Genomic DNA, 8,960 nt, shown 5'->3' with positions numbered 1-8,960 from the left:
CATAGCACATACCCTCCCCAGTGTCCATAACCCCACCCCCCTTCTCCCTGCCCTCCTCACCCCAGCAACCCTCAGTTTGTTTTGTGACATTAAGAGTCTCCTATGGTTTATCTCCCTCCCAATCCCATCTTGTTACATTTATTCTTTTCCTACCCCCCAAGCCCCCCACATTGCATCTCCACTTCCTCATGTCAGGGAGATCTTATGATAGTTGTCTTTCTCCGATTGACTTATTTTGCTAAGCATGATACCCTCTAGTTCCATTCACATCGTTGCAAATGGCAAGATTTCACTTCTTTTGATGGCTGCATAGTATTCCATTGTATATATATATATACCACATCATCTTTATGCACTCATCTGTTGATGGACATCTAGGTTCTTTCCATAGTTTGGCTATTGTGGACATGGCTGCTATAAGTATTCGGGTGCACGTGCCCCTTCAGAGCACTACGTTGTATCTTTAGGGTAAATACCCAATTACTACTTATTTTTTTAAAGGTCACCCATTAATATTGCTACCATACCAGGAAATCTGGTGTGTATCTTAAAGTTTGCAAATAAAGTGGGAGGAATCCAAAGTATCATTCTGCAATAAGAAGTCTAGTTCATCCAGAACCATATAAAGTACTATTGTCTACATGTCTTCCTGTATTTCACAAATGACTTGCCATTTCCACATCATCTGAAAAATAGCCTAGTTTTAGTCCTATTTAGTTCATCCTTGAGATTGAGTAAAACTCCAAAAAAGGGAGAAGAAAAATAACAATTTAAAAAATAAGATTAAAGTGTATAATTTAAGGAATTTTTAAGGAATCTGGCCCTTATCTCAGGAAGTAAATCAAAAACACTTATATTAAATATATATTAAATACATTATTTTTTATTTCATTCCAGCTCTTCAATAAATATTATTGGGGTGCCTGGGTGGCTCAGTGAGTTAAAGCCTCTGCCTTCAGCTCAGGTCATGATCTCAGGGTGCTGGGATCAAGCCCAAGTGGGGCTCCCTGCTGGGCAGGGAGTCTGCTTCCCCCTCTCTCTCTGCCTGACTTTCTGCCTACTTGTGATCTCTGTCTGTCAAATAAATAAATAAATTTTTTTAAAAAACAAAATAAAATAAATATTATTTATGTTATAGTCATACAAACAGGAAAATAATGTGGTTATGCATACCAAATAACACTTATTTATTTATTGGTCAATTAATGAGATGAGTCATTCATCATTTATTTAATAAATATGTATTTAGCTAGTACTATATCCCTTAAATGATCTTAGATTTTAGGGTCACAAAGTGCTACTTTGTGTCACCACAGTGACACAAAAGAATCAATAAAAATTAGTTTACATTTATTCTTCTTCTTTATAAAAGAAGGATTTTTTCCTCTATATATTCAAGAGGAAATTACTTATAACCAATACAGTAAGAATAAAATATCTAATTTTTTTTTATTTCTTTAAGGAAACCCCAAAGGAAAGTGTTAATATGATGATACTGATTCTACATAAAGCTATATTTAATTCATAGTTTTAAAAACAAATATTAAAAGAGTAATAGTCAGGCCTATCTAAAATGCTCTTCCTTTAATAAAAAAGAATGATAATCTTAAGTTACTAGTTTTCTCAATTATCTTAAATTCTTTCAATTAAATCCTTCCATGTAAGTAGGACCCTTCCATACAGCATAAATTTTATGAGATTTCCACAGTTTCTTTTAAAAAAAAAACTGGTTTTTATTGTTTTTTGAACTGAAAACTTTACTACAATCCTTCTTTTTCACCTGTCATACTAATATCCTTATAATGGGAGAAAGATTTTTAATTTCACAAATATTAAGAATATACTACCAAGGATCCAATTACCTTGGTCCCCCAATTTGAGGATGATAATGATGATGACGATTTTTTTCCTTAAGAGTTCTTCTAGCAGCTCATCTGGTGTGAGAAAGGATACTTCTAAAATTAAACAACCTAATACATTATTGAGAAATACTGTACTTCCAAGCTGTTTGTTAATTATTTTAAGTAAATTAGGTATTGCTAATTTTTTAACAAAGTCACATCAAAATACCCAATAAGGAAATGCTGGAAATAAAGAAAAACCTTTATAAGATTATACACAGGCCCAAAATCATTTTAGAGATTTGAAATGAACTATCTTCACAGCCAAAAGTTCTGTTCTATCTCATACTTTTGATCATGTATAGCTGAATTCTGGTTCAATGCAAATATGCATTTTTTTAAATAAACCAATGCCCAATAAGAATCCTACAATTACATACATGATAGTTTTTACCCTGATTCTCTCTCATATTGTTTAGGGGACTGAAAACTGGATTGGGTTATAAATTGGGTAAATCACAAGTACAAGAGTATTTGCTATGGTAGGAAACAACAACAACAACAACAAATCCATGAGCATAATGGGAAAAACATCTCAAGAGAAAATGATGAAGCATGGATTGTTGCCCAAGAGAAACATCTTTCTCCTCTTGTGCCTCAAAAGCATGCTGTATCCTTTCTCTCCATCTCCAACTGTGGGCGTGTGGCCACTGATAGAACACAGCAGTCTTCCCAGAAATGGCAAGAAGGCTTTCCCACCATACTCCACAGGCCTACTTGGTTCTGCATCTCTCTCTTTCTCTCGCTCATTCTTCCTTTGTATATAGTTTGCATCTGCCTATCCTCTATGAGACTTTGACATTATATGAACAATGTAGGTAAACAGAACATTTGAAATAAAACATATTTTCAGTCAAGTATCATAATGCTGACACAGAACAAAGAATATTGAATAACTCTGACAATGAATATCAAAACTCACTTAATTCATAGTAAATTCTGATAAAGTAGCACTCTGTTTCTTGGCTGCCATGGCTTGGCCCTTAATTATTAAAATAATTAGCTCTAATTCTCTACTATAATGAATAGATAAAATTACTGATGGGCTATCCAAGTAAAGCTGATTTTTATTTTGTTTTCTTAAGGAGTCAACTGAAGTACCCACTAAAGTAAGTGACTTTCATTCAAACAAAATTAAAATATAACCCCATTATATTTTTTGTATTTATCACAGTTTATTTTTATTAGTAACAGAAAACTGGGCTGACTGAAGAAGAAAAGAATTACCAAAGAATTTGGGTAAATTTTCCCATACAAACATTTATAACATAACCAGACTGAATGAACGTTGTTAAGCTGCATTACTCTCAACAATTATTTTTAATAAATTCTCATTTCTATAAAACTCTTCCTTATACTCTGTCAAAATTGTTAGAAAAATATTCTCTCATAGTACTAACTGTATCATTGCCATGTATCCACCCAACCATTATCTCGTGGTTATTCTGAAAACCCACCGATAGTCTATTTTGTAAAAACAGGATATTATTCTGAAGGTTCATGCTATTGTGTTTAATTTTAATTTTAATCCCTATAATAATCTATAGTCTGGTCCTTACAGATAGTTCAAAATAGAAGATGGAAGACAGGAATATATATTAATCGTAAAACAGATGGCGGCACTATGCAAAGTGCTCCATCTATATTAATTCATTTACTCTACAAGGTCAGTGACACTCAGAAAGATTAATAATGGTTCAGTGTCACAGATTCTACTAAATTAAATCACATTTTATGTATGTAAGGAAACTATATTTTCTACCAATCATGGAAATGCAACCACAGTCTGAGGCATTTACCCTACCTAGTAAATTGAGAAATTATCCTCTTGCCTTCTTACAAGCACTTTTTCTTCTTCCTTAAGCATTTTGGCCTTGGGGTCTGAATTAACCAAAGAATCCTTTCAATTCCACAGTTCATTCTACAAATGGAAAAGTAGAAACATTTTGCATGAATTAACTTCCTTTGGTTAGGTCTGTTTAGTATCATTTAGAATTTATCCAAACAAACCAAGTTTTAGTTTCTTTGGTTATGTTCAGGTATCATCTGGTACATGCAATATTGGGATAATTACTTATATTTTTTTCTAGAAAAAAGTCAACCAATATTATCAGAAGTTCACCTTGCCCCAACATCTCAAGACTGTTCCTCCATATCAGACAACAATGAAGCCATGGAAGCAGATTAAGATAAATGCTTATCAAATTATCCCCACTCTGGTAAGCTCTCCCTTTTTATTTTACTTTTTTATTATGTTATGTTAGTCACCATACGGTACATCATTAGTTTTAATGTAGTGTTCAATGATTCATTATTTGCATATAACACCCAGTGCTCATTACAACCTGTGTCCTTCTTAATACCCATCACCTGGTTAACACATCCCCCCCACCCACTCCCCTCTAAAACCCTCAGTTTGTTTCCTGGAGGCCATAATCTGTCATGCTTCATCTCCCCCTCTGATTTCCGCCCCCCTTCATTTTTCCCTTCCTTCTCATAATGTCCTCCATGCTATTCCTTTATGTTCCACATATGAGTGAAACCATATGGTAACCGTCTTTTTCTGCTTCACTTATTTCACTTAGCATAATTCCTTCCAGTTCCAGCCGTTTCTGTGCAGATGGTGGCTATTCATTCTTTCTGATGGCGGAGTAATATTCCATAGGAAACAGTCAACAAAACTAAGAAACAACCGACGAATTGGGAGAAGATATTTACAAATGACATTACAGATAAAGGGCTGATATCCAAGATCTATAAAGAACCTCTCAAACTCAACACCCAAAAAACAAATAATCAAGACAAATAATGGGCAAAAGACGTGAACTTCTCTCTCCAAAGAAGACATACAAATGGCTAACAGACATATGAAAAAATGTTCTCCCTTTTTATTTCTAATTTTAAAAATAGAATTATTTTTTGTATTAAAAATAAGCTAAAGAAATGAAATAATGAAAATTTCAACAGATTCTGTTCAGTAGAAGCTAAAACAAAATTAAATAAAAATTTCTAGGCTGGCAATTAAATTATAAATCATAAAGTATAAACACAGCTATAAAAAATTAAAATGATAAATTGTATTTACATTGGATTTCAATCTCTGAAGTATTTGCTTAAAAGATTTCAGCTGATTCCTATAGCAGGTTTTATTGGTAGGTTAAGATAGCAAATATTATTTTCATTTCTCCATAAGTATCTAAAATTCTAAAAAGTAGTCCAAGCTCTAGTTAATATTTTTTATTTAATTTTTAAAAATGCGACTTAGTAAACATTCTTTTCAACATGAAAAATAAGTGAGAAAGCAAGAAATTGAATTGAGAGAACAATTTAATATAAACAATATAGAATTTAGAACAGAAGACCTAACATAAATAAGCTTTTGATTTTGAGTAAGTCAAGACTATACTTTCAGGGATCATTTCTATAGTTTGATTTTGAGTAAGTCACTTCATTCCTCAAGATTATTTGTTTAAATGTGACTTCGTTTCTTTGATATACATGTAACATTTAAAGATATCTTCCTCATTATTAGAGAAAAGAAGAATTTAGTATCTGTAGTTGAATGTGAGATGCTTAAAATCTATTCTAAATATTTCCATATATTATTTTTGTTTGTTATTATAAACATTTAGCTAAAATATGTCATTTAATTCTCTTTTAAAGAGACACCTTTAAGATTTTTGAATTGACAACTTCTACTTGCTTTTGGTAAGTGCTTTTATGCCTAGAATTTAAACAATAATCTAAAATAGAATTGGCTTTTTTTTTTTTTTAAGATTTTACTTACCTATTTGAGAGAGAGAAAGAGTGAGGGGCAGAGAGAGTGAGGGGTGAGGGGCAGAAAGAGAAGCAGGCTCCCTGCTGAGCAAGGAGCCCAATGCAGGACTCCATCCCAGGACTCCAAAATCATGACCCGAGCCAAAAGCAGACCCTTAACTGCCTGAGCCACCCAGGCACCCCTAAAGCAGAATTGTTATGTGAAGAACGTGACCTTAATATTGTTAAGTAATATAGTTTCAATTTTAATTAAATGGTATTTAGGCTTATGAAATATTTTATACTTTGTGTACACCTTCTTGATTCATTAATGTAACTTATCTGTGTAACTTTTTTGTGCATGTTTTTATGAATACTTTATAAAATATATTATCATAAATTAGCTAAGAAAATAAATTATAAGAAATTTTCTCTGTAGCTAATGATGCATTCAGCCAGAAGCATTAGTGGAAACTATCTAGGTGGAAACTATCACAAACTTAATGTTCACAGAGATGTGTATCCATGTCTTTGAATTGAGCCAAGAAGTGCGGACTCAGCATTTCTGTTTGTGAAAGATGTATAATACCAAGATAGTTTCCTAGACAAATCAAGCTGCTCTAAAATAAATTCCCTGTATCATTTTCTCTGGGGGAAAAAAATCATTTTTTATACCTTAGTTTTTCTTGGTTTTTTTTCTTTGATAATTTTCCCATTGCTTTAAAGCCAGGTGGAAATCCAAGGAAACGAATGCATATCAGTGTTGCTTTTATGTACTCACATTTAATTTTTCTTATATGCTCCTTGCAGTATAGGCTATCTCCTATCTTAGAATTCTGACTCATTCAATTTACCTTCTTGTTCTTTTTATATGCCCTGCAATAGGACAAAGTAGGTTTCAAAGAAATTAGTAATAACAGTAATTTTTAAAGGATTTTACCATGTGCTGGTCACTGTTTTGAGTCCTTTGCTTATATTAACTACTTTCATGCTCACAAGAAAATCTAAGAGGTAGTTAATATGATTAGCCAATTTGAGGTAAGGAAACTGAGGCGTTTTGGAGGTTAAATAATTTGTTTATGATCACCCTGCAAAAGTCAAAGCACCAAGTCTAATACAGATCTTTGGCCCTAAAGATCAAACCTTCCCCTGTTCAAGTCAAACTGTACCCAAAGTCCAGATAGGGTATTATTGAAAGAGCACTTTTAAACTTTAGGTACACTGTCACAAATTTGATTTGCTTTGTCATGTCATTTTATTCTTCCTAGTGAATGAGAAAGAGGCAACTTCACAAAATAATCTTTTATGAGGAAGATACTAACAACTACTACAGATAAAAACTAAAAGTAGTTATATTTTATAAATAGCAATATTCCCTTTGTTATCATTATTTATATATTTATTCTACAGTTTTAAAAAGATGATCATGTGCTCCATCATGTGAGAGACATGAGATAGAAATGATACCAAAGTTACCTTCATTAAGCTCTGTTCTAGACAAGGACACAGAAATGGCGATACAATATACTAAATGCTAAGTTAGAGGCATGAGGACATGGTGGTACAGAAAGGTCAAGTTATGCATCTGAGTTAAGTCCTAAACTAAGTTCTTTCATATAATTAGACTAACCAAAGCAGTGGCAGGAGAAATAATGAGACAAAAATACCAAATTGACAGAAAAATTAAAAAAATTATAAAAGAAATAGAGAAAACAAAAAAAGTAAAATAAATTCTGAAGAATTTAATAATTACAAAGTGATTTCTTAAAATATCAGCCCAAAGCCTTTCCACATAATAAAATTCCTTTAATAAAATCAAGATTTCAAGTAGATCAAAAGGGTTTAAAATATAAGAAGCAGTAATATTTTATGTCTAATAAACTATTTGGAAAATAAAAGTAGTTAAATATGCCTTCAAATGGTAAATATTTACATTTTATATTAAAATGTAAATATTTACCATTTAATAAATAAAGATAAACACTACTTTTGTATTTTAGACTGAAGAGCCCATTAACTTTCATTCACTCATTTATTGTTCAACAAATAGTTACAAAAATCCTACTATGTGCTAGATATCATTTGAGGCACTAGAAAATAATTTACTAATAGTTAATTATTTTGCCAGATTAGAGTGGATGAGAGTTTGTATGGTTCTATATACAAACACATATTATTGCTAGAGACCAGCCTAGTAGATAACATAGTACTATCTTTTTCCTTTTAGGTTTGACCAGAAAATCTACCTTCTACATTTTCTTATCTATAATGTTTCTTCATACTACCAGCTTGGACAGGCCTGTTAATAAGCCAAAAACACTGAGCCAAAGGAAGACTGTGCAGAATATTTCCTGAGTCATTTACACTTTTCCTGTTAATTCATGTTGAATATACTGGGTCTGTATTGTGGTTTATTACAAACTGGGCTGACGATTATGTAAGATGTTTTCATCATTCTTTCTGAGTTGGAAAACCACCTTTCTTTCCCCCACAAAATAAAATTTCAATTGCATTCTTTGGTGTGTAATCATTATTTCCATGGTTCATACTGGCCCACGAGGCTACGAATGATAATATAAAGAGTCCTTTACCAACTGACTTTTTATGAGCTTGGCTATCCCTGACATAGCTTTACACTTAGATTTTACTTCTCATAATGGATAAACTTGAACACTACTAATTATATTTCCCAACCACAGCTGAGTTGGCAGACTATTCAGCCATCAACCTACCATCTTTCTGATTTATTCATGCTCATAATGTGCCACAGCCTCAATCCCGAAGTTTATCAGAGCCCTCAATCCTCCTCTTAGTTCACATTGTCCCACTGAAGAAAGGAGTCAGGCATTGAGAATATAAATCTTCCAAGGCCTCCTATTAATGGTATTTAACAAATGAAGAAACACAAAGAGCAAATGAGTGGGTACATGCATGTATTATAAGGGAAAACTCTAAGGAAATGAACACATCCAAAGAAGACAGAGGGAAGGGAAGTTAAGGGACAGTAGAGCTGAGGTCAGAAAGGAAGGATAAATATGAAGGTTATTGAGCTTAGAAGTTTGTATTATGCATTTGGTTGTTATGGGAAGGTCCTGGAGTGGTGGGGCTGTTCACAGGAGAGTGTCATTGTAAGAGGTGTGTCTTTGGTGAAAATATTTGAAAACTGAAGACTTTTTCTTTCACTTCATAGAATATTCCAGTCTTTTTTGCCCTTCCATTATCTTCCATTCTATTCAATCCCCCTTAGCTTCATTTCCTTTCTTGTTCAGGTTGAACACTAAAGGGTTTTTGTTTGTTTGTTTG

Source organism: Mustela nivalis, assembly GCF_964662115.1.
Source record: "Mustela nivalis genome assembly, chromosome: 4".
NCBI lineage: Eukaryota > Metazoa > Chordata > Mammalia > Carnivora > Mustelidae > Mustela > Mustela nivalis.
The sequence above is the reverse complement of the archived record's forward strand: the minus strand, read 5'-3'. Positions refer to the sequence as shown.